Genomic DNA, 27,789 nt, shown 5'->3' on the forward strand with positions numbered 1-27,789 from the left:
TGTGCCCATTCTGCAAAACAAAAAACACTTGGAGCAGGAATCTTCACTGTTGGATTACTTGTTATTGTCCCTTCCCTTGCTCAGGACAGTAACACTGGCCTGTTGCCATTTTTCTTGGTGAGGAGCTAACTCAGCACAGGACAGGGGTATTGACAGATTGGACCCGACTGCTGGCTACCTACTATACTGAGCTCAAGGGAACTCTCAGGATTCGGGACTTCAGCCCGTCTTTCTGTTTCCAGCCCTTGTGAAAGCACAGGGGCCCGGTTATGGGTCCTGCAGTGTTGGATTCCACAAAGACCAGCTTTGCTCTCCCATCTGCCCTGCAGCAGCTCTGGAGGTGGCTTGGCAAAGCTCCCACAGCAGGCATCCTGGGTTCACCGTGGGGATGGAAGACTGGCGTCGGCTTTGATTGTCAAGTTGCAGGCTGCAGCCTTTGATCTGGGCTACGGCGCAGGAGCAGCAGGCGGGCACCAGGGTGTGCTAGCAGCCCGCTTCTCTCAGATCAAACCCTTTAGGCACATGACGTGCAGCCTCCACTGTCTCCTAGCAATACAGCAGGAGAGAGATTCCAAACCTTTCTTCCCACATCCTTATGTGTACTTGATGTAGCTAAGGGAGGCATCTGGAGACTGAGGTGGCATTTTTCACACTCTGTTACTCCCACCCCCTCTACCAGCCCTGATTTTTTATATCCCACCGCACATCTGGAATACAAGGTAGCTGTCGTGTGTGTGAGGGTTTTTTTTAATGAACAGGACGCTGTTCTGTTTTTTTTTGTTTTGGCTTTTTTTTGTGTGTGTGATTTGTTTCCTAAAGGAATTTTTTTTAGTGCATCTATTTTTGGTGTGTGGGTGAATTAATAAGGAGGAATTTATTTTGCTCTATTGGACCAGCGTTTCTGTGGCTAGCAAGGTGCTACCGAAGAACCAGCGCAAGAAAAATCTTTCCTTCTTGTGAGTATTATACGATTTTTAAATTTTTTTTAAAAAATGCCTTTGTCCTTTTTCACGGGTGGCATTTGCCGGTGCTTTGTCATAGGATCTGACAGAAAGACAGTGCCTCGGAATGTATTGAAGGAACTCCTTAGCATTGGGCAGTAACTGCTGAATGCTTCGTTTGACATTTCTGGCAAAAAATATTGCCCCCTTTGAATGGCACCTAATTTTTCAGTCGTGAGGCAGTCTATTGTAATTGCAACATGTGTAACCTCGCTAAATGTTGGGGTTGGCGGGCTGGTGAGAGGGTGTGGAAAAATCCTCCGGTTGCAGAGGGTTTTTTTTTCTGTTAAGCTGTGGTGAGGCTTTTTTTTGGCATGGTGTGTGAAGCAACACTTCAGAGAATAGAGGACGGGGAGAAGAAAAAAAATCAAACGATTACCATTCACTAGCCATAACTATTAATCTGAAGTTCCTCTGGCATTTCATATTCAGCACCTGACATGTTTTTAATAAATACTGATCATCTACTCCTTCCTTCCACAGGGAGTAACTGTCCATGGGCTGCGAGTATATGGAGGTTAAGATTGTGAGATTGAACGTGTCTGTGCATTGCAGGAGCTGAAACATAACACAGCGGCCGGATTGGATTTGATTCCCTGTCTCCCATTCCTCCTCGTTTTCCGCACCCCCTTTCCCTCCTCCCAAAGTAACGGCCACCTTCCTTTGCTGGTGAACACAAGGGAGCGAGGGCTAATGTTCTCAAGCTCAGACAGTCCTCGGGAGGACCTGATCTACGCCGAGCTGGAGAGGGAGGGAGAGAGAGACAGATAGCAAGACCGAGGGAATCAGACACTGTTCAATGGAAGATCCATGCTGGTGGCAATGCAAGGGGGAGCCACTCTGAGGCTCCTATCACCATTGCTCAGCTCTCCAACAAACCCAAGAGCAAGCTCCTTCAGTAACCAGAAAGGTAAGATTTATGACATTAAAATGAATGGGAAAGTGGGGTGGGGGTGGTGAAGAGATGCCAGTCAATGTTCCCAGTTTTCATTTATTCTAAAAGTTTATCTGGTATTCAAAGCATTGGCATCAGGCACAAGCTGATTTGGAAGCCGCTGGTCATAGTTGGTCTCAATGGACAAAGGTGGTGATTAGGCTAAAGTGATGTTTTACATACTGAATGGCTCTGGGTCCATCTTAAAGGCAGTGAGACCCTCACTGCCTTGATATTAAAGGGGCTGCTGGTTTTAAATAGATCCTTGTAAAGGGGCAGACTGGCCTTTCTGTATCCAGCAAGGGAATGGGTTTCATCTGAAGTCAGAGAATCAGTAGGAGATGAGATTGACACCTTATGCAAATAGTAAAAAATGAGGTCTGCAGATGCTGGAGATCACAGCTGCAAATGTGTTGCTAATAGCCTTATTTTGTGGCAATTTATAAGGCACTGTATATTTTAATGCAGAGGCGTAAAGATGGAGTACTGAGCACATAACCATTGTTGCCCTGGACCTGGATTCTAAACAGATATGTAGAGGCTTAGTCAGATCCAGATTGGAGTAAACACGTTCAGTTGTGGGCAGGAAGGTAAGACTGGCCTTGGACAGAATGGTACGCAGATCGATGAGGATGATTCTGGGGCTTCAATGGTTAAACTGGGAGAACTCATTGCATAAGCTTGGCTTGCATTCCTTCAAATATAAAAGATTAAGGGGTGATCTGAACCAAGTGTTCAAAACATTATGAATATTTGGTCGGGTAGATATGGAGAAACATTTAGTTGGGAAATTAAATAAAAATGATCTTAAAATTAGAACTAGGTCATTCAGGAGTGACATCACAAATCTCTTTTCCAAACATGGGACAGTAAAATTGAACTCCCTTCCCTGAAAGACTGTAGATGTTGAGAAAATTGAAATTTTGAGACTGAGGCAGGTAATGATATACAGAGATTAAGATGAGAAAGTTAAGTTTCAACAAATCATTGAACAGCAGGCAGGCTGAATAGCCTCATCCGAATGCTTCTGTGACACATTCCGCATGATAGAGGCTCTGCAGAATTTTTAGGTATAAACAAGTTTGCAGGGTTACAGGGAAACAATGGTGGGGACTGGGACTAACAATAATACTTATAGATATGATGGGCCAAATGGCATACAAATAAACCTTTCATGATTCTATCATATAAAAGAAAATATTAGATATAGAGGAGATGTTATCACATAATGTTCTACTGAAAACTCAATCTTCCCCCTTCCCTGAGGCATGGTGATCCTCAAGTTGAAGCACCACCAGTTGTCTCTCTCTAATGAGAAAGCAGCCCTATGGTCTTCTGGGACTATGGTGACTTTACTTTATATTTACACAAGAAGTATAGGAGCATGTTATATAGCATTCAGCACCCATATGAGATTGATAGAAGCATATTATATATAAGGTACAGGAGACAGTGGACAAATAGAGACATACTGTAGATAGAAATATTGCTCTAGATGCATAGAGGCAAGTTATGTACAATTGAGGGGCTTTAATGTGGGAAGCAACACATATATCCACCATGATGAAGAGTATATGTTTATGTCTATTTCCTGTCCATCCTGTCACATTTCCTGTCTTGCATTTTTCTGTAATATTGCTAAGAATTGGCAAATTCATTCATTCAATCAACTTCTTTTTTGATATGCATTTTTCTTTCAATAATTCCTTCCTTAATTGTAATATGCAACAAGAAACTTTACGCAATAGATAATATCTTATTTTCACTGAAACGTTGAGCTTGTAGAATATAACCTTCGCAATCCAGCTTGGGTTAAAAGAGAGATTATTGAATATTCTTATGGCTGAGATACATTCTTGATAGATGATGGAGTCAAAGGTAATAAGGGCTAGACAGGAAAGTAGATTAAGGTCACAATCAGATTAGTCATAATCTTACTAAATGGTAGAGCAGGCATAGGGAGCCAATTCCTGCTTCTAACTCGTAAATAATCCTGGATTCTGACCGACAACCTGAAGAACAATTAAACTCTAACTGGCCTCACCTTACAAAATTCTTTCAATCAACAATTGAACTCAGGTTGACCTCCCTAGTACAGTTTTTCTGTCATTCAGTTTAATTCTGGTTGACTTCTCTGCATGGTTCTCCCATTGAACAATCAAACTCTGATTGTCCTAATCTATCATACAATCATGAAGTGGTTGCAGGTCAGAACGAGGCCATGTTACGTCTGTGCTGACTCTCTGCAAAACCAATTTACCTAGTAAAACCGTAAGACATAGGAGCAGAAGTAGACCATTTGAGTCTGCTTTGCCATTCAATGAGTTCATAGCTGATCTGATAATTCTCCAACCCATTTTCCTGCCTTTTCCTATTCCCACTGTCAACCTTCTCCCCATATTGTTGTAACATTTTGCCTTCAAGTAGTTTAAAAACCATGACTGAATTTGCATTAGGCACTGCCTGAAGCAGTGCATGGCAAGGTTCTAACCACTGACTGTTTAAAGAAGGTCTTTCTCCTCATGTTGCTTCTTTTGCCAATCAGCTTCTTCAGTTATTATCAAATAGTTTAACTCTGATTGGTCTTGCCTTGTTCAGTTCTCTCATCTAAAGATTAAGCTCTGATTTTCTCATTGAATGAGATTTAAGCTTTCATAGTTTGGAGTCTTTTTGTGTTCAAACTGGCTGTGAGAATTTAAGTACTGTGTGGAGAAGCCATCACACTCAGTTAAGATGTTCATAGGTGCTTTTAGAGCTATCTCTCTCTTAAGTAAGAGGTAGCCTGATATTTATCATTTGCAAATTGCCTCTTGGTGATATCACCCAGAAACCCAGTTTGGATACACGTAGCTGATGGCCAGTTGTGGCCAACGACCACCTTTTTCAAGCCCTCTCCTTTCTCCAAATCACCTGGCTCATTGCTTAACACTTAGCATTGGGTGAGCAGAAAATCTCCTCCAAACAGAACATCGGGAAGACCAATGCCACTGCCTTTACTCCCAGCTATTCCTTAGCTGTTGACACATCTGCAATTTCAAGGAGCAGTTTGACTATGAGATAAGATTCTAACTATATAGTCATACCGTTATTAAGAGTGCTTAATTCCACCTCTTCTACATTGTCCAAATTGATCCCGCCTCAACTCATTGATGATAAAACACTCATAGTGCCTTCACTAGTTCTAGTCTTGACTAATCCAATATATCACTGCTATTCCTCATAAACTTCAGATTCTGCTGTCCCTATCTTAAGTTGAACTAATTCTTGCTCAACCGTAATCTCTATGTTCACTGACCTACATTAGTCCCTGGTTAAGCAGTGAGTTGATTTGCATACATTTACATATAAACAAGGAGCAGAAGCAGACCATTCAGCCTCTCCAGCCTGCTCCACCATCTTGTAAGATCATGACTGATCTGATTGTTCCCTCAAATTTACCTACCTGCCTTCGCAAATCACCTATCACTTCACTGCTTAAAAAATAACTTATCCACCTCTGTCTTAAAAGATATTCAACACCCCACCCCCCCCCAACCCCGTTTCCATCACATTTTCAGGAAAAGTTTCACAACCCATGAGAGAAAAACATTTTGACCGTCTCTATTTTAAATGGTCGATCCTTTGTATTTGAACAATAGGCTCTAGTTCTTGATTCTCCCACAACAGGAAACATTCTCTTCACATCTATCCATTTGAGGTCCTTCAGGATCAGAATTTTATCATTTATTCAAATTTCTAATTGCCTCACCCACTCTATCCGACCCAAATCTCAGTAATCTTCTATCCTACAAGTCTCCAATCTCTCTGTGCCTTCCAATTCTGGCCTCTTGAGCATTCCTGGTTTTAATCACTATCAGTGGAGGCTGTGCCTTCAGTTGATGAGGTTCAAAACTATGAAATTTCTTGACTAACTCTCTCTGTGTCTGTATCTCTCATTTATCTTTTAAAGTGATATCTTTAACCAAACATTTAATTGCCTGTTTTAATAACTCCTTATGTGGATCATGCTCATATGCAGTACCTTGGGACATGTCACTACTTTAAAATACAATATAAGTACAAGATGTAACAGATGGACATTAAGTTCTGATATATAAATATTTAAGCAGAACATTTGATAACACTAATGTTGTAGAAGATACTATGTTTTACCTATGTAATGGTTCATACGTTAATCTGATAAATTACAAACATAAGATGCTGCTCCCCCCACACCCCAACTTTAGATGCACTGATGTTCATGTCAAACCAGATTATTGGTTAATAAAGTTGTTGCAGGTTCAATGGTATTGTACATAATAGATACGTAACTGGCCATGGGATACTATAGATTACTGTAACTGACATTAGCAGATAAATGCTTAATGCATTCCTATGACATTCCTGTCTGCTGCTGTTGCTGATGTCAATTACCCATTTATTTAGCTTGTATTATACAGAAGACAAAAGATTGTTATAAAATTGCACTATTATTGTCTGGTAACACTAAAATAGTAGCCTAGATTGTAGTAGCATACTGTACACTATATAACACCAGGATTTATTGTAGTGTTGTAAGTATAACTGTTTATATTGCGTAGTGTATAATAGAAGCCACTCTGCATAAAATGTATAGTATATAATAGAAGACAATGATGGCTTGCATTTGGATAGCACCAAATGTGACAGGGGGCTGGGAACCAGAAGAGAAAACAAGTAGGCAGCGAGGTGAAGACTGGAGACTTTAAGAATCATGAAGATAGCATTAATAAAGGGAAGAGTCAGCAGAGAGCAGATGAACGCAAAAGAACTGGTGGCTTGAAATGCATCTACTTTAATGCAAAGAGTATAGTGTGTAAGGCTGATGAACTTAGGGCTTGGAACTTGGCCTTACTTCCACTCTTATGTCTTATGGTCTTATGGATTGGTGGATGGGAGTATGACGTTATTGCAATCACAGAGACTCGGTTGAAGTGAGGGCATGATTGGCAACTAAATGTTCCAGGATATAGATGCTTCAGACAAGACAGGGAGGGAAGTAAAAGGGGGTGGTGGAGTTGCATTGCTGGTCAGAGATGATATCATGGCTGTGCTAAAGGAGGATGCTATGGATGTTTTGGGTAGTGAGGCATTATGAGTGGAGCTGAGAAATAAGGGTGCAGTTACATTGTTGGGGCTGTATTACAGGCCTCCCAACAGTGAGCATGAGGTAGAAGAACAAATAGGTAAACAGATTATGAAAAGACGTAGAGGCAATAGGGTAGTGTTGATGGGTGATTTTAATCTTCCCAACATTGACTGGGATACACTTAGCATCAGAGGTCTGGATGGGGTAAAATTTGTAAGAAGTGTCCAGGAGAGTTTTCTAGAGCAGTATGTCAATAGTCCAACGAGAAAAGGGGCCATATTTGACCTGGTGCTGGGGAACGAACCAGGACAGGTGGTAAAAGTTGCAATGGGGGATTTCTTTGGGAACAGTGACCACAATTCTGTGAGTTTTAGAATACTCATAGACAAAGATGAGAGTGGTCCTAAGGGAAGAGTACTAAACTGGGCCAAGGCCAATTATATCAAAATTAGGCAGTAGCTCAGAAATGTGGATTGGATATAGCTATTTGAAGGGAAGCCCACATTTGTTTAGCTTAGATTCCCTACAATGTGGAAACAGGCCCTTTGGCCCAACCATTTCACATCGACTCTCCGAAGACTAACCCAACCAGACCCATTTCCCTCTGACTAATGCACCTAACACTATGGGCAATTTAGCATGGCCAATTCACCTGACCTGCATATCTTTGGACTGTGGGAGGAAACTGGAGCACTCGAAGAAAACCCACGCAGACATGGGGAGAATGTGCAAACTCCACACAGACAGTCGCCAGAGGCTAGAATTGAATGTGGGAGGCTTTTAAAGGTAGTGCAGGATAGGCATGTCCCGTTGAAAGCAAAAGATAGGAAAGGCAAGATTCGTGAACCGTGGATGACAAGAGAAATTGTACGACTAACCAAGAGGAAAAGGGAAGCGTAGATACGATCTAGGCAGCTAAGAACAGAACGGGCCCTGGAGGAATATAGGAAGAGTAGGACAAGTCTTAAACGATGAATCAAGCAGGCTAAAAGGGGTCATGAAATAGCTTTGGTGAGCAGAATTAAGGAGAATCCCAAAGCATTTTGTTTTTATATAAGAAGCAAATGGGTAACTAGAGAAAGGATTGGTCCACTAAAAGATAATAAAGGAAGGCTGTGTGTCGAACATGAGAGAATGGGTGAGATTCTGAATGATCACTTTGTATCAGTGTTCACTGAGGAGAGAAGCATGATGAGATTTGAGATTATAGATAGAAATTTGAATCGTCTGGATCACATTGACATAAGTAGGGAAGATGTGTTAGGTAGGCTAGAGGTTATTAAGGTGGACAAATCCCCAGGACCGGATGGGATCTATCCCAGGTTCCTGAGGGAGGTGAGAGAGGAAATAGCTGGGGCCCTGACAAATATCCTTGTGGCATCCTGAAATAAAGGTGAGGTGCCGGAGGACTGGAAGGTTGCTCATGTTGTCCCCCTGTACAAGAAGGGTAGAAGGGATATTCCAGGTAACTACAGACCAGTGAGCCTGACGCCAGTGGTGGGAAAGTTGCTGGAGAGGGTACTGAGGGATAGGATCTATTTATATTTAGAAAAGAATGGGCTTATCAGTGATAGGCAACATGGTTTTGTGCAGAAGAGATCATGCCTTACCAACTTAATAGAGTTTTTTGATGAAGTGACCAAGTTGATAGATGAAGGAAGGGCTGTAGATGTCATATACATGGACTTTAGTAAGGTGTTTGATAAGGTTTCCCATGGTAGACTAATGGAGAAAGCGAAGTCACATGGTATGCAGGGTGTTCTAGCTAGAATGAACTGGTTGAGCAATAGGAAACAGAGAGTAGTAGTTGAAGGTAGTTTCTCAAAATGGAGAAAGGTGACCAGTGGTGTTCCACAGGGGTCAGTGTTGGGGCCACTGTTGTTTGTAATATACATAAATGATCTGGAAGAGGCCACTGTTGGTATGATCAGCAAATTTGCAGATGACACAAAGATTGGTGGAGTAGCAGAAAGCATAAGGGACTGTCAAAGAATATAGGAGGATATAGATAGACTAGAGAGTTGGGTGGAAAAGTGGCAGATGGATTTCAATCCAGACAAATGTGAAGTGATGCATTTAGGCAAGACAAATTCTAGAGCGAATTATACAATGAATGGAAGAGTCTTGGGAAAGTGGGCAAAGAGATCTGGGAGTGCAGGTCCATTGTACCCTGAAGGTTGCGGCAAAGGTGGATAGAGTGGTCAAGAAGGCATATAGTATGCTTACCTTCATTGGACGGGGTATTGAGTATAAGAGCTGGCAAGTCATGTCAAAGTGGTACAAGACATTTGTTCGGCCGCATTTAGAATACTGTGTGCAGTTCTGGTCGCCACAATACCAAAAGGATGTAGACGCTTTGGAGACAGTGCAGAGAAGTTTTACGAGGATGTTGCCTGATATGGAAGGTGCTAGCTATAAAGAGAGGATGAGTAGGTTAGGTTCGTTTTCATTAGAAAAAAGGAGATTGAGGCGGTACCTGATTGGGGTTTACAAAACCATGAAGGGTATAGACAGGGTGGATAGAGACAAGCTTTTTCCCAGGTGAGGGATTCAATAACGAGAGGTCACACTTTCAAGGTGACAGGTGGAAAGTTTAAGGGGGATACATGCAGCAAGTACTTCGCACAGAGAGTGGTGACATCTGGAACGCATTGCCAGCAGAGGTGGTAGAGGCAGGCATGGTAGACTCATTTAAAATGCATCTGAAGAGATGCATGAGTAGGTGGGGAGCAGAGGGATACAGATGCTTAGGAATTGGGCGACAGATTTAGACAGTAGATTTGGATCTGCTCAGGTTTGGAGGGCTGAAGGGCCTGTTCCTGGGCTGTAAGTTTTCTTTGTTCTTTGTAGCACCTTTAAATGTAATAAAACATCTTAGAACACTTTACAGAAATACTGTTAGACAAAAATTGATACTGAGGCACAGAAGACAATATTAGGAGAGGTAAGCAAACTTGGTCGAGAAAGTATGTTTCTTCCTTTAAGATCCTGCATGAAAAACATTGGAAGTGTAAAGAGGCTTTGAGGAGGTGAGACAACTGAAGACTAAGCTGGGCCAAGGGAACTGGTGGGCGATGGGCAACAGAATTAAGTTTAAGGCTGAAGAAATTTTAGAGACTGGGAGGAGATGAGGCCATGGAGGAACCCAAACATGAGGATACAGTTGTAACATTGAGGTGCTGATGGACTGCGAACCAATCTGGTTGACAATAATGAGGAGGGGGGATTGGTAAAAACAAAATTGTTGTGAGTTGGTTGATAACTTTGAGCTTATCCAAAACTAATAGAGAGTGAAAGGCCATTGAAATTGAAACAGTTAAGCTTGGTGTAATTAAAACGTGGAGAAAGTGAGAACTGCAGATGCTGGAGATCAGAGTCGAGAGTGTGTTGCTGGGAAAGCACAGCAGGTCAGGTAGCATCCGAGGAGCAGGAGAATCGATGTTTTGGGCATAAGCCCTACATCAGGATACACTCACGACTGTGATTAAAACATGAGTGAGGATTCAGGCAGGGATGGAGAGGGGCAATACTTCAGAGATGGAAGTTGACAGTCTTTCTGATGGAAAAAGTATAGGAAACCCACCCTTTGATCTGAGAGAACAGTGAGGTCACAAATCAGTCTAATTTAGCCTGAGACTGTAGTCAGTGAAGAGTCACCTGTGTACTCAGGAATTCCAATATATAATCAAGGCAATGCATATATATTGGGATATATTGTACAATATGTAATGTTTGTATTTAATTAGGTGTATTCACCATTCTATATATAGGGACACTTAGCTCCTAACGTGCATCAAGTGAGATGGATGAAGTGACCCATTTGAGCAGAATGCTATCTGAAACCTGCCTTAGTTATTCAAAGCTTTTGACTCATTGTAGGGAAAATTAGTTCAATGACTAATTGTGAGCAGGTTAGGAGCCATACAGAGATATTTAGCAGGAATATGAGTATTTATGTTGAGCTCTATATCTTAGACACTGTGAATCAATCATCTGTCTCTAAATATAAATACATATATAAAATACATATAGATTAATCTTTACTAGTGGATAAATCTTACACCCGTAATTCACTTCAGCTGAGACATATATTTCAGTGTCTTTTGAGGTGCTCATGAATCATATTTTGTACCTGAATGTTTTATTTGAAGGGATTGTTAATATCTCTGAAATATTTCTTTACCCAGATAGAAGGGATAATAGCAGGTTGAGAGTGTTGCAAAGAAATAGTTGATGATTGTGAACAACAATCAAGACCAGCTCATAGTGTTTGACGCGGTATTGCACTGAATAGTGACATACTGCAGCTGATCTGAAACAGGGTTGGCTGATTGAATTTAGAACATGCAAAAACCAACATAGTAGACCAGTTTAATATAAAGCAGAGGGAGGTTTTCTGACTGACTGTTCCTCGGTATAACACCAACAAGAAAGGCATACTAAGTGAAGCATGAATGAATTGTAGTTACAGCCTAGAAGCTATCATGTCCTGCAGCAATTTAGGAAACTGTAACATATCTACGTGACTATTTTAACAGGAGATTAGCCAATTTAAAGTACACAGTTAACTCCACTGTTTAAAACAGTGGAAAAAATAATATTCACCTCCTTCTCCTTTAAGGTTTTCCTTTAAAATATTCTCTTTAATGAAGTTTTTTGACACCCATGCCAATCTCTCCTTCAGCTTAACATCCAATTGTGCACAATGATACCTCTGGGAAGCAGCTTGGGACAGTATGTAAATACAAAAATGTTGTCATTGATTCTGTTTGGCACTGAGACACTAATGCCACACTGAGTGCAGGCAGTTTTAACTCTGGACAATGGTGAAAAAGTGCTTTTTTCTGAGCATTAACTTCAATGAGCAGGGTGGACGGCATGGTGTATAATAGATGCTTAATTCGATCTCAGCTGAGAGTTAAAAGTACCCCAGTGACACCCTGGTTTTTAATTATGCTATTATTGTTAAAAATCTGCAAAGAATAGCCAAAGTCATTTATCATTAACGCATCGATCATTCATGTTGCATGTTGTCTGTGTGTCTGTGCGTTTGTGTGTTTCTGATGCCAGTAATGTAGTTTTGGGTATTCTGAGTATTTTATCCTGAATGTGGGCATGATGTTTGCCTGAGCGATTCTGACATTGCATATTTCTGAGTGTAAATCTTGTGTTTCAGAGTGGATTTTGTATATTTCTGCTGATCTGTTTGGTGTCTCTAAAGGAATATTGTGTGATTCCCTGAATTTTATGTTCCAGTGTGCATGGCATTTTTCTTGCATTGCATGTGTCTATGGGTTGTGTGTTTCTATGTGTGTGACATTTATCTTTGTATTGTACATTTCTGTGCATTGCATGTTACTATGTGTTGCATGTTTCCATATGTTTTATGTTTCTGGGTGAGGAATGTGTTTGTGTTTCATGTTTTTGTGTATTGTGTCTTTTTGAGTTGCATGTTTCTGGGTATTGTGTGTTTCTTGCTATTGTCTGTTTCTATATGTTGCATGTTTCCATGTGTTGCATTTTTCCAGGTATTTCAAGTCTTGTGTGTTACTTTGTGTTGCATATTTCCAGGTGTTGCATATTTCTGGGTGTTGTGTGTTACTGGGTGCTGTATGAATTGGGAGGGTTGTGCATTTCTGAAGTACGTTAGGTGAATGAGTAACAGTTGGCTACAGGTTACCAGGTCTCTTGACCAGCTTTACTCATTAAAGAATTAAAATCAAGCAGTTATGTGTAACTCTGAAACCTGCAATTCCACAATGACACTGTGGGCAAGTGCTGAGTCCTGCAGGCAAATAGACTTCGTGGTTAGTGATCTTTAGTGACTACCAGTGATATTGTCAAAACTTGATGGGAGGGGAGCAAAGAAGTCAGTCAGGACTGATCATATCTAAGTTCACTAATAACTTTTAGGGAGAGGAGCTGCTATCCTTACCTAATCTAACCTACATGTGACTCCTGGCCCGCAGACATGCCCTCTGGGCAATGAGGGACGGGCAATAAATGATGATGTAGCAAGTGACTCCTTCATTATATGAATGAATAAACAGTAGCATTTGTGGGTATTTAGACATCAGTTAATGAACCTCAATGATGACTGGTTCCTTGTTTAAATATAGCCTGCAACATTAACTTGGTCTCTGCAGCTGCGTGAATGCATTACACTCCAGGACCCAGTGATTAATGCGTACTTGCCCCATCCCGACGGAGAGATAGGAGGGAGCTATGTATTCCTGACACAATTAAAGTGCAATGTTCCCCACCAGCACCTCGGCTAAAGACTAAACGCTTCCCCTCAGGACTCCTTTTATAAATCAAACCAGCTGCAGAGTATTATAATTAACATTACCATCTCTTTTGTGTTTCTTTTTGTTTCTTTGCCTATTTCTGTCGAAATGTTTGAGTGTTTTTTTTGTTTAAAGACTGAGTGCCCCATTGGCAAAAGGCTAGGAGGGGAAATCTCAATATGACTGTGTGAGGGAGTTGAAACAGATCAGGAAGGATGTAAATTATTGAAATGGCTATCCATGGCTTTGGTCACTGGGTTTAGTAACTGCTCCAGATTGTCTTCCCTGCTAATGGAGTTGATGGTCTCCAAGCATTGATAAAAGTGTTGAGTTATGATTTTGGCAGCATTCCTGCTATTTTATTTTCTGTGGCCTGGTCTGTTGTGAGACTTTTTCTTAACATGATGGTGGAGTTGCAGTAACCTAAAGGGGCAAAATTGTACCCAGCCTGTTTGGGCTGCTACATGGCCACATTGTTGAAAGGCAATGTTGGTTGCTTTTTTAAAAAAAAACTTACAAAACACTTCAAGAGGTAGGCAGGAAGAATGCAAATAACTTGTTTCTCCTTGGTGGGGAGTCTAGAACCAGGGAACACAATTTCAGAGAAAGGGGAAGTCACTTAGGACTGCGATGAGGAGAAATGTTTTTATTCAGTGTTGGGAATTTTTAGAATTCTCTTGATCCCAGAGGGCTGTAGAGGCTTTGTCATCGGATATGTTTTAGGGAGAGAGATTTAGAAGATATTTACCAGGAAGTTCCCTATGAATGGAGGGTTTGCATCATGGTGTGAGGCTGGATAGGATGGGACTTTCTTCACTAGAGCATAGGAGGTTGAGGGGTGACTTTATAGATGCCTATAAAATCTTGATGATATAGATAAGGTGAACGGCAGGTGTCTTTCCCCTAGGGTAGGGGATTTCAAAGGCTGGGGCATATTCTTAAGGTGAGGGGAGGAAGTTTTAAAAAAGACATGGGGCAATTTTTTTTATACAGTGTGGTTCATGTGTGGAATGAACTTCTAGAGGAAGTGGTGGATGTGGGTGCAGTTACAACATTTAAAAGACATTTGGATAAGTACATGGATAAGAAATATTTAGAAGGATATGAACCAAGTGCAAGTAGGTGGGACTAGTTTAGTTTTGGGATTATGGTTGGCATGAACTGGTTGGGCTGAAGGTTGCTCTATGCTGTATAACTCTATGACTGAAAGATTGGCAGATTTCTGAATACCTGTGATATATAGGGATATGGGTATAGAGTGAGAAAAAGGCATTGAAGTGAATGATCAACTCTGATTAAATAGAATGGAGGAGTAGGCTCAACAGGCTGAACGACCTCGTCCTGCACCCATGCTCCAATGATCCAAAACTGTCTGTGAAAGGGATATTCTCACTTTGAGAGGCGGCAGCAATAATTTTGTCAACTCTGGTTTACTCTGAGAGGTTTCATACCAGGGCTCACATCACCAGCTGCCTTATCTCATCATTTTCACTCCCATCACAAATATTATAATTATTACACTAAAAGATTCAAAGTAAATTTTTAGAAAATGCATATTTCTTCATATTCTCCTCATATATGTACGGTGGATAAGCCTTTAATTCTAATTGTCAGAAAGGGAACACAGTGGTCAAGTGAGTGGCTACACTGTTTTCCATGAGGAATAAATGAACAGTCTGAAATGTTTGCAAGATCAAACCAGAGTCGATCGTTTCCATTTTGGTTCCTGTTCCTTTGTAGCCATTTTTAAGTTTTGTCGCAACTTGGATACTCTGCTCTTCCAATCCTGACCATAGCCCTTCAATACGTCTAACCTGCTGAGGTCGGTCATTTGGTTATCATTCAGATAAACCTAAAGCTTCCCTCCCTTGGCATCATGTGTAAAGGCCCTACTGCCTCTTTATGCGTGGTAACCCCAAGTGTCCTGAGCTGCTGTCATCCTCTCTGCATCTTTTTCCTTTTCACTTGCAATCCAAGCTGCTGCCAGTCATGGCTATAACTGGTGGATGATTCAGTTAACATGATGACCTTAGCTGAAACCTGACTGAAGGTTGTAACAGCCTCACCCTAAATGATGTTTGCCTACTTGGTTGTACTTCCTATTACTCAAGATCATCACAGTTATGGTGGTGGTGATGGTGTGGTTCTTATCAGCAAATCACACTTTGACATAAATCCTACTTTTGCCATCTTTCAGCATTCTTCCCGACTCATTCAAAATCCACTTTCTCTGCTGGCTGCCATTCACCATAGCATTTCTGCAGTCACTATTCACTCAGCCACACTCTGAATTCCACCTTTGAGACTTAAGTGCTTCATAAAACCATCACTGTCTTGCACCCTGCTGTTCACCTGATACGATGCTCATGCATTTTCCCTTTAGTCCCAGGTATGAACAGACTTGAACAGTTATGATTGACAAATGATTTCTCCTTGTACCGTCAGATCTGACTGGACCTCATAAAGCACTATCATATGATGTTTCTGTCTGCTAAAACTGATTTCTACACCAGGATCATTTGCAATGCAAAAATAACTGCTGGCTTCCTTTCTCTAACTGCAATTTTTAAAAAAAAAATTCCTTCCCCATCTCCATCATTCACAAACTTCTCTGCTGCCTCTTCTCTCCTCCCACTGGACCGCCTGACCTAGCATCTTTCTAGAATTCCTTCTCGAACCTTCCACTTTCTAGACATGACCTCATATCTTGTTTTAATCTCTCAACGATCTCTGCTGACACCCTCTCTCAGTTCACCTTCTCAAGAGACCCATCCCTGCTCCCTCAACCCTCTTCCCACTGAATTGAAAGACTGAATGCCAAAGAAAGTTGTAAATCTGAACTGAAAACAGAAAGTGCTGGAGCCGCTCTTAGTCTCCCTGGGCCAAAGGGACACAGCAAGGAAAGAAACAGAGGAAGAAAAATTGTGCCTGGAGCAAGAATGCTGCTGTCTGAATGTAGAAAGAAAGAAGAAAGCTGAAACATCCAAAGATAAGGAAACAACAGGGTCAGCGGTTAAGCTCGGCAGTTTTTGAACTCAGTGTTGAGGTGGTTGCAAAAAACTTGTGACAGTATTTTCAAGAAGTGCAATGGATTTCTCAGCTGGGATCTCTTGTATTGAAGTGTAAGGCACCTCATTACTGAGGTGTGCTTTAAGCACCATTTACTGTGATGTTGTCATATGGACTTGGTGGGAGAACAGCTTAGGATCTTAAAGGAATGAGACTGGTTCTCGCAGTGTATCTGTAACAAACACTTGTAATTGTTGCTAACATGCAATAAACTTTATCTTGATTAAGACAAGAAACTTTCTTCCTTACACCATGGAGTGGTTTTCCTCTACCACACAAGACCATGAGGACCCTGTAGATCCCTGCATTGAAAGAAAATAGCAAACCTACCCATGGTGAGCAATAGTTCAGACAGCTGCATACTACATAGTGATCTGCGCATTAAATTGTTCCTGATCATTACTCATCTCTCAGTCAATTTCACAAAGGGAAACAGCAGATTAGCTGTTCATTATCACATTGTTGTTTTGGGGGAGCTTGCTGTGTGCAAATGGAGTGCTACATGTCCGAGAATCCAGTAGTGATTACACTTCAAAAGTTGGCTATAATGTGTTATGGAATGTCCTGAGGCCATGGAAGTTTCTATATAAATGCACGTTCTTTCTTCCTGTCTGGACTATTTTGATTATCTGTGCCTATTCTTTAATACATTCCTATGATATTAGATGTTATGTGTTAAAGTGAGGTCTAACCTTTTAGTTAAAGTTGTTTACCCTTAAAGTTAACCTAACCGTATAATAAATGTAACTGAATCTTTTTAAAACAAGACAGAAAGTCATTCATTGCCCCAGAGTTTGATTACAGGGTGATATTAGTTAGATAATGAGCAAATGTAATATATATCTGAACTTTCAAAAAGAAACATCGTTGTCTCACAGCTGCTTGGCGGGAACAATAATTGACCATGAACCAATGCTGTTTATCTGTGCCAGCTGTAGAAGCGACTGCCATTTTCAATTAGGCTTGTATGGCCACAATTGTCAATGTATATCCAGAAGTGACATATATCCCAGGCACTGTCCATTCTCTCCTGAGGTGGACAAATACCATGACCAGTCAACTCATGAATAAGATCAGAGCAGAGGGGTAAAGTTGCAGATGACAAGCTGGCTACAAACAGAAAACCGGGAAAAGAGATTAGAAGTAGTTTCCCTGGTGTGCAAAACATGGCAAGTGAGCTCTCCCATCCCCGGATCCCCATTTACATTAATGATTCGGATTGGCAGTAAACTATCAAGATCTCTGGATGCATGTAAAATGGGATGGGCCAGGGAGTTCATTAACACAAAGCAAGATTGTGACAAAATATGGGAACACTGAAACTATGGAATATTAGCTTTTATAAAGCCCAGGACTCCATATGCTTAATTACCCACATTTTCAACCTATCTTGCCACCTCATTATGCATCCCCAGGTCCCTCTGTTTCTCCATTGGATTTGTCTCCTTTATGCTGCCACTTCTTGCTTATGGTCCCAAAATTAGTAATTCCTTCTTGTCTTCCATTAAATCTCATCTGTCACTTAGCTGCCCATTCCATTATACTGTCTATTTCCTCTTCAAGTTTGTCATTTTTATCCATAAGGTTCCCAAGGGGAGGTTAAGGCCCAGTGGTATCATTGTTGGACTGTTAATCCAGAGACCTAGATAATGTTCGGAGTACCTTGACTCGAATCCTGCCACAGAAGGTGGAATTTGAATTCAATAAAAGTATGGAATTGAGAGTCAAACGATGACCATTTTTGGGGAAAACCCCATCTGGTTCACTAATATCCTTCAGGAAGTAAAACTGCCATCCTTACCTGGTCTGGCCTACATGTGACTCCAGACCCACAGCAATATGGTCAACTCTTAACTGTGGTAATTAGGGATGGGCAATAGCCCACATCCAATGAATGAATTAAAAAACACTTTCCAAGTTTCATGACATCTGCAGAATGCGCATATACCGGGCCAACAAGTTTCAATATAGATATGTGTTATATTTTGAATGGTAGATGAAGGAGACTTCATTTGCTCAGGTAAGAAAATTCTAAATAGGAGATGCTGTTGAAGTGGAAATGTCAGTGGGCTAGTAATCAAGAAGCCCAGGCAAAATATCTTGGGGACACGTGTTCAAATTCCATCACGGCAGTCGTGGAATTTGAATTCAATTAATAAATCAGTAACGGGGAATAGGAAATAATCATTGTTTGTGTCAAAAGCCAACTCATTCACACGTGCCCTTTCAGGAAGGAAATACTCCAAAATTTACCTGGTCTGGAGTCGCATGTAGGCCAGAATTGGTAAGGACAGAGAATCCCTTTCCAACAGGATTTCAGCAATGTGATTGACCCTTAACCTTCCTCTGAATGGCCACTGCAAGCCACTTAGTTCAAAGGCGATCAGGAACAAGCAACAAATGTTGGCCTCACCAATGACGCCCATATCTCATGAAAGGATAAAGAAGAATGTGACTCAGTTCATTAAGAGTAGTGATGTATTATAATAAGTTTGTATGGAGGAAAGCAAAGTACTGGGATTCATTTCTGTATGGATTGAATTGAAAAGCAGAGAAGTTAGGTTAAACCTTGGTTAGATGCACTTGCAATTTCATGAACAATTTTGATCTCCATATTTTAAGAAGCCACGGAGTCCTTGGAGAGACTACAAGAAAGATGATACTGAAACTGAGAGATAACAGGGAATGCTGAATAGGCTGGGACTTTTCTCCAGAAAAGTGGAAACTGAGAGGTGACTTGATTGAGAGTTTTGAAATGATGCAAGTATTTGAAAGGGCAGACATAGAGAAGATGTATTCAATTGTGGGAGAGACTAGAACCAGGGGACATGAATATAACACAGTCACTAATACGCCCAATAGGGAAGTCAACAATATGTACCCAGAGGACAGTACAAATGTGGAAGTGACTGGGACATGGAGTATTTGAGGTAACTAGAATACATAATTTAAAGAGTATCTAGGTAAACACTTGAAAGAAAAAAGGAAAAGAAGGATATGTTGACATGGTAAGATGAAGAGATAGTTTGTATGGAGCATAGAAAGTAAAGCAGACCAATTGAGCTGAATAGCCTGTTTCTGTACTGTATCTGTCATGTGATACGCTGTAATGCTATCTAACAAGCTTTGGTTGTTCATAGCAGTTGCACGGGCCAAATCAGTAGGTAAAGATCAAAATCATGGTTTTGACCTCAGGGTACCCATGAGCAACACCACTAGAGATCTTGTTTATTAGCTGTATAATAGATTAGATCATTCTGACTTGTCATTTTCACTACACATGGAGACAGCTGCATGATCATCATGTGTCCCTTATTGCCAATTTGTATTTTCTGCCAGGATGACATCTTGTCCGATTAAACTCCCAGCCATGCTGTTTTTATTGGATTACATGGAAAAACTGCTGCAAAGGGGCTGTCTTTTTTTTCTTTCACTCTTAGCAAATTGTCTTGTCCTTTGGTTCTTTCACTCCTGGTGAAAGTGTATCAGTGACACCTCAGTTGTTACTACTCTTGGCTCTAAGTCACAATGTTTGCGACAGAGGGAAAGCTACACCATCCAAAGTGTTGTCTTTCAGATAAGATGTTAAACTAAGGTCTCGTCTGCATGTTTGGATGAGTGTAAAAGAATCCAAGGCAGTATTCCAAAGAAGAGCATGGAGTATTATTCTGAGCTTGCTGGCCATTGTTTATGTCTCAATGAACTATGAACTTCACAAAAGCAGAAGATTTGGTCATTATCACATTATTACTTGTGGGACCTTGCTGTATACAAATTGCTGTGCTTTCTACTTTGCTACAGTGACTACTCTTCAACAGTGTACTGTGAGACACTTTGAGGCAGTTACGAAAGATGCTATACAAATGCAGGCCAGTCTTTCTTTGGAGTTGGGAACTCTCAGTGGCATATGGTTGGTCAAGTGTCTTGTTCAAGTAACCTCTCGTTGTAGACAAGGAGAGATTGTACATCAGTGCTGTTGGCCTTGCCAATGGGTGTCTGGAGATGGTGATGTTGGTAGTGGCCATTGTTGTCACGCTCCGTGATTTCCAGCAATTGTCTCCTGAACAGGCACACTGACGGATTCCTTTATCTCAGCAGTTGCTGTTGCCAGCTCATCCTGAAGATGCGATGCAGACTAATAAGGGAACCTGGGATCTTATTTTTCACGACTCAATTCAAATATGATGATGCATGTAAATGGAGTCAGTTCCTTTGCTTCAAAAGGAGATTCCTGTATCACTATGGCTTTAAGATTGCCAACTCTGGATGGTTACTTTGCATGCCTACCCTGTAGCTCACCACCTCGTTGGGATAATCCATTTGGAATCACAATATAGTCGTCATTATCTGACCAGATGTTTCACTGATAACAATACTGATTGATTCAGAAAATTGTGATTATAAGCCTTGCTGCATGATTGAGGGAGTACTACATTGCTGGAGATGCTAACTTTAAAAAAAATGTTAAATTGACTTCAAATCCACCAGTCGGACATCTAATATCCCACAGCAATTATTTGAAGAACAGAAGAGATACCCTGGTCAACATTTATCTTTCGTTCTATCGTTCATAGAACATAGAACATTACAGTGCAGTACAGGCCCTTCAGCCCTTGATGTTGCGCCGACCGTGAAAATAATCTGATGCCCATCTAACCTAACAGTTTCATTATTATCCATATGTATGTCCAATGTCCATTTAAATGCCCTTAACGTTGGTGAGTCTACTCCTGTTGCAGGCAGGATGTTCCATGCACCTACTGCTCTGAGTGAAGAAGCTATCCCAATATCTGTCCTAAATCTATCACCTGTTCATCTTGTCCCAATCTGTAGGATTCTGCAGCATGTAAACAGTCAGCACTGTTTGTTGGCTATGGAGCATTTTAAGGCCTTTTTGACTTAGAATCATAGAATATTATAATAACAGGCCATTTGGCCCAGTTCATTACTACCAGCTATTTAATAAAGCTAAAAAAGTTAGTCCCACTCCTTAGCTCTTTTGGAATATCACCACAAATATTTATTTTCCAAATATGTATCCAATTCCCTTTTGAAAGTTACAATTGAAAAGAAGTAGTATCTTCCAGATGTCAAAAATTTGCTGCATAAATCAATTTCCACTCTCTTCCATTTCGGTTCTTTCACCATTATTCTTAAATCAATGACTACTTGTTGCTAACAAAATCACCAGTGCAAACATTTTCTTTACTCCATTAAAACTTGCTCATAAATGTTGAATACCTTTATCAAATCTTTCCTGACATGATTTTGCTCTCAAGACAATTCTTTCTTTATTTCATGACAAGTTCTTATTGCTGTCTATTGATTCTCTACAATGAAGTGGATGGAACATTCATTTGTAATGGACTTAATTGCCCTGGTCAAGAGCCCAACAATGCTATGTTGACTGCAATGGTTCAAGAAGGCACCTCGCTACCTGCTTCTTGAGATAGACAATAAAAGCCGGTCAACCCATGAACAAAATGTAACGCTGGCTGTGATTTCTGAAACACCTTGAATAACCCTAGGCTGTGAAAAGTCCTTTGGTAACCGTAGATCTGTACCACCTCAGGAGAAGATGAGAGAAAAATAACTCACTGAAACTTTGCTGCACACTTAAAGTGACCCAAATTGTGTGTACTCCCAAACACTGGATAGGAACTGCAAGTTTGGCAAACATCCCAGTGTACAGGCACAAGGGGCCAAATATAGTGTTTTTCAGGCAGTAATTGGCACAAATCAGAATTGTTCCTGGGATCTTCCTGATTTGTGAGGTGGCATATTAAACTACAGGATGGTTTACAGCGTGACTTCCAAAGAATTCAGTTAGCTTGTTTGCTTTGGAAAATTGACCGATAATACAAACTACACCATTGAGTTACATTTAGATAAAAAGGCTTGATTTCAGTAATGACGTTTTATTTGATTAGATGTGTTGAGACTTTCTCTATTCTCCGATATCTGCACAAATCTAGAGAAAACTGAGGTGCAGAAATCTAGCCCTTCTGACAAGATCCATGACTTTCAATCTTCAATTGGCCCATTGATGATTTTTATAAATAAGTGTAGTTCAGCTTGTCATCAGATTAAACAGATACTTACATCCCATTTAGTGTAATTACATTTCAGGTCTAGTTCACAAACTCTTTTCCTGACCACGATTCAGTCACTGATATTTATGTCATGGAGATATTCATGAGTTGTTAGAACTTTTAGATTTAAGATGTAAATCTAAATGTAGATTTGAGATGCTCAGTGTATAATATGTAAGTGAAAGCAACTGTCATGTTGGAATGACGAGCAAAGTACTGTGGATGCTGGAGAGCTGAAATAAAAGTGGAAAGTGATAGAGAAGCTCAATGTTTTGAGCTCATTTGTGACTTATTTTGGTGGGGGCTAGGAAATGCTTTCATTAAAACACAAAATGTGGAGGAGCAAGTGGAACAGTAGGCAAGGATGACCATTGCAAAAGACAAAGAGAATGCTCATGGTGGTGGAGGAGAGAGAGATGAAGAAAAGGTGTTGTTGATAGATAACAATAGCAGAAAGCTGGTTGGCTGTGCTAAGGGCAGATCCATGCAAATAAGACACTGGGAGAAGCGGGTGTAATCAAAATGGAGGACAGTTTTTCTGCTGTGAAGTTGTTGAATCCTGAATGCTCTAAAGTGGAAAACTGAAGCATGCTGAGGACAGAAATGTTAATGTGAGGGTGAGATGGTTGAAATAGCAAGTGAATGATGGGTCAGAGTCATTCCTACAGATGGAGTCGAGGTGTTCCTGCAAAGCAGTCGCCCAGTCTGTGTTTGTTCCTGCCAATATGGAGGAAACTGCACTGTCACCAATGAATACAGGAGACCAGATTTAAATAAGTACAAGTAAACTGCTGCTTCACTTGGAAGGTATTGGAAATACCGTGCTGTTCTGAGCTTATCTGGATTATGGACCTGTGATCTGTGTTTATCAGCCACAGAGTCTCGGTCATGTTGCATGTGACTGGACAGTCTTGTGGGAGATATTGATGGAAATGGATTGGTCTCTGAGCCTGTTTTTAGCTGGTTGGGAAACAACAGCATTTAGTGCACCATGGTGGCTTAGTGGTTAGCACTGCTGCCTAATGGTGCCAGGGACCCGGGTTCGATTCCACCCTCTCAGGCAATTGACATTGTGGAGTTTGCACATTCTCCCATATCTGCATGGGTTTCCTCTGGATGCTCTGGTTTCCTCCCACAGTCCAAAGATGTGCAGGTTAGGTCAATTGGCCATGCTAAATTGCCCGTAGTGTTAGGTGAAGGAGTAAATGTAGGGGAATGGGTCTGGGTGTGTTGTGGGTCGGTGTGGACTTGTTGGGCCAAAGGACCTGTTTCCACACTGTAAGTAATCTAATCTAATATTTTAAATTTAACTTGCTTGTTCTTGACATATTTCTAGATTCAAGGTATATATATGTTAATTTCTATAAGGTTGGTGAGGCTTATCAGACTATTATTTTAGAATGGAATCATTTGTCAGGCTGAAATGTTTATACGCATGTGTAAGGAACTGGTCAGTCTATAATTTTATTTAGGTCATGGTGTAAGTCTCTATCCCTTCAAGCAATTATTTTCAGATTATAATTTTTCTTTGTGGTCTGCTGTAGATAGACTGCAAACATAACCATGGAGTGGGCTGCAATGGTGTTCGTGATGATGGCATGATCAAAATACTGGTTTCAAAACAGCTTACCACAATAAAAATCTAGATGGTTTGGTATTGTTAGTATTATTGAATGAGGTAGAGAAATCTAGTGTCCCAACAATAGTTGCAGGGGGATAGGGAGAGGCAAAAAAGCCCCTTGATTTTGGAGAAAAAAATCCCATGAAGGAGTTTGTCTAAAATGGGGGCTGGGGTGGTGGGGTGGTGAGTCATGATTGACATGAATGACAGAATGGGCTCAAGGGCCTCTTTGTTCTACTTTTGCTTACAAAATTCAGCATCAGTGAAAACCAAGAAGGTGCCATGACAATAATCCACATGAATTTAAATTCAATTCATAAATAAATCAAGAATTGAAAACTAGACTCTATAGTAATGGTAGGTCCTAGGGAGTGTTGCTGAACAAAAAGACCTTGGAGTGCAGGTTCATAGCTCCTTGAAAGTGCAGTCGCAGGTAGATAGGTTAGTGAAGGAGGCGTTTGGTATGCTTTCCTTTATTGGTCAGAGTATTGAGTACAGGAGTTGGGAGGTCCTGTTGCGGCTGCACAGGACATTGGTTAGGCCACTTTTGGAATATTGTGAGCAATTCTGGTCTCCTTCCTATCGGAAGATGTTCTGAAACTTGAAAGGGTTCAAAAAAGATTCACAAGGATATTGCCAGAGTTGGAGGATTTGAGCTATAGAGAGAGATTGAATAGACTGGGCCTATTATCCCTGGAGTATCGGAGGCTGAGGGGTGACCTTATAGAAGTTTATAAAATCATGAGGGGCGTGGATAGGATAAATAGACAAGATCTCTTCCCTGGGATGGGAGAGTCTAGAACTAGAGGGCATAGGTTTAAGGTGAGAGGGGAAAGATATAAAAGAGATCTAAGGGGCAACTTTTCACGCAGTGGATGGTACATGTATGGATTGAACTGCAAAAGGAAGTAGTGGAGGCTGGTACAATTACAGCATTTAAAAGTAATTTGGATTGGTATCTGAAAAGGAAGGCTTTAGAGGGACATGGGCTGGGTGCTAGCAGATGAGACTAGATTGGGTTGGGATATCTGGTCGGTGTGGACGAGTTGGACGGGTTTTTTTTCCGTGCTGTACATCCCTATGACTCTAATGACAATCATGAAACTATTGTCAATTGGTGTACAAATCCAACCCCCAGTCACTAAAATGCTTTAGGGAAGGAAATCTGCCATCCTTGTCCGGTGTAGACAGGCAGGAGGCTGGAAGAACACAGCAGGCATGGCAGCATCAGGTTGTGTCCAAAATAGACAGGCAGGAGGCTGGAAGAACACAGGATGCCCACTTTGAAGAAGTTCTCTGTCTCCCTCAGATGTGCACTCTGTGAGTCCCTATCTCACTGCCACAACACCGTAACCTCATCAGCCCTCCCACTGCTGTGTTCTTCCAGCCTCCTGCCTGACTATTTTGGATTCCAGCGTCTGCAGTTTTTTGTTTGTCTCTATCATTGTCTGGTGTAGCTTACATGTGACACCAAATCCACAGCAAAGTTGTTGACTCTTACACTGCCATCCGAAATGACTGAACGAGACATCCTGCTTGAGGGATCTGAAACAAAAAAACAGCCTTGTCCCACATCCCAATGAAGAATGTTGGAAAAGAAATAGCCCATTCCCCTTCTTCATGTCCTACTCTCTCTGACATTACATTCCAGACTATAGATGGTGCCTTTAAAATTTCCTTTCATTTCAATGGCTGAATAGGAAGGGGTGAAACCCTAGTTCAAATGATCATCTCAGTTAATGAGAACACGGACCCTATACATGGTAAATAGTAACAGCTATAAACAGTCCCAGCTGACGGTCTGCTGGCTGAATTTAAACAATAAATATCGTGAGGAAATCTGGCACCAAAAACAATAGGATCGAAGATGAATTATCCCGGTGTGATCAGTGCTGAATATATTTACTCAGCTCCCCCTGTCTCTCTTGATTGCATTCACTCGTTACGTGATGTACAAATATCTTGGTTTTTGCCTTTATGCAAATTGAAAAGTGCACATCGAATACTGTGCGAATCTGAGAGGGATTCCTGAAATGGTGCTAACTTATTTGGGTTTTGCGTTGGGTAGGCTCAAGTGAAAAGTGGAGGATTTGTGAATTTTCACACTCACCAAAGGGAGCTGACTGAGGGAGGGGCAGAAAGGAAACATGCATTGATATAGTGCCTTTCACACCCTTCAGGATGCCTCAGAGTGCTTCACAGCTATCAACATGTTTCAAATGTGCAACCACTGCTGCTTTTTGAAAGCAGCCAGGTTTGTGCACAGTGTAATACCCACAAGCGATGAATGGGATAAACAGTCACTTCAATTTGTGTTTGGTGATGTTTTCTGAGGGATGTTTGCCAGGACACTGGGGAGATCCTCTGATCTTCTTTGAAATGGTGCAATAGGATCTTCTCCGTACACCTAAGTAGGCTAAACATGGGCTTACTTTCACCTCTCATCAAAAAGGCAGTACCTCGAACAGTGCAGCATTCTCTCAGTATGGCACAGCAAGTGCTTGGCCAAATATATATGGGTTTGAGCTTCTTGAACATAGAACATAGAACATTACAGCCCTCAATGTTGCATTGATCCGTGAAACCAATCTGAGGTCTATCCAACTAACATTATTCCGTTCTTGTCCATATGCCTAGCCAATGACCATTTAAATGTCCTTAAAGTTGGCGAGGCTCCTACTGTTGCAGGCAGGACATTCCACGCGTAAAAAATGAAGTCTGCAGATGCTGGACATCACAGCTGAAAATGTGTTGCTGGTTAAAGCACAGCAGGTTAGGCAGCATCCAAGGAATAGGAAATTCAACGTTTCGGGCATAAGCCCTTCATCAGGAATTCCTGATGAAGGGCTTATGCCCGAAACGTCGAATTTCCTATTCCTTGGATGCTGCCTAACCTGCTGTGCTTTAACCAGCAACACATTTTCAGGACATTCCACGCCCCTAATACTATGAGTGAAGAAACTACCTCTGACATCTGCCCTATATCCATCACTCCTCAATTTAAAGTTATGTCCCCTCACACTAGCCATCACCATCGGAGGAAAAAGGCTCTCCCTGTCCAATCATTCTAACCCTGTGATTATTTTATATGACTCAATTAAGTCACCTCTCCAATTTTTTCTCTCTAATGAAAATAGCCTCAAGTCCCTCATCCATTCCTTGTAAGACTTTCCCTCCATACCAGACAACATCTTAGTAAATCTCCTCAGAACCCTTTCCAAAGCTTCCACATCCTTCCTATAATGCAGTGACCAGGACTAAACACAATACTCTAGTGCGGTCGCACAACAGTTTTGTACGGCTGCGGCATGACCTCATCGTTCTGAAACTCAGTCCCTCTACCAATAAAAGCTAGCACACCATATGCCTTCTTAACAACCTTATCGACCTGGGTGGCAACTTTCAAGGATCTATGCCCCTGGACATAGAGATCTCTCTGGTCATCTACATTATCAAGAATCTTACCATTAGCCCAGTAGTCTGCATTCCTGTTAGTCCTTCCAAAGTGAATCACCTCACACTTTTCCACATTAAACTGCATTTGCTACCTCTCAGCTTAGCCCTGCAGCTTATCTATGTCCCTCTGTAACCTACAACATGCATCGTCACTATCCACAACTTTACTGACCTGATTGTCATCCACAAATTTACTGACTCATCATTCTATGCCCTCATCCA

General features: G+C 41.2%; 1 protein-coding gene across 1 annotated transcript in view; it reads left to right on the forward strand.

Annotated features, from left to right (window-relative positions):
* Window positions 1–894: 894 nt before the first annotated feature.
* The window catches only part of LOC132831517 (glutamate receptor ionotropic, NMDA 2B-like), a 407,508-nt gene continuing 380,613 nt past the window's right edge, over window positions 895–27,789 (forward strand). The window contains exons 1-2 of the mRNA XM_060849712.1: window positions 895–956; window positions 1,485–1,911. The gene's annotated coding sequence lies outside the window, so the exon portion shown is untranslated. The remainder of the gene's footprint in view (window positions 957–1,484; window positions 1,912–27,789) is intronic.

Source organism: Hemiscyllium ocellatum, chromosome 33 (assembly GCF_020745735.1).
Source record: "Hemiscyllium ocellatum isolate sHemOce1 chromosome 33, sHemOce1.pat.X.cur, whole genome shotgun sequence".
NCBI classification, from domain to species: domain Eukaryota; kingdom Metazoa; phylum Chordata; class Chondrichthyes; order Orectolobiformes; family Hemiscylliidae; genus Hemiscyllium; species Hemiscyllium ocellatum.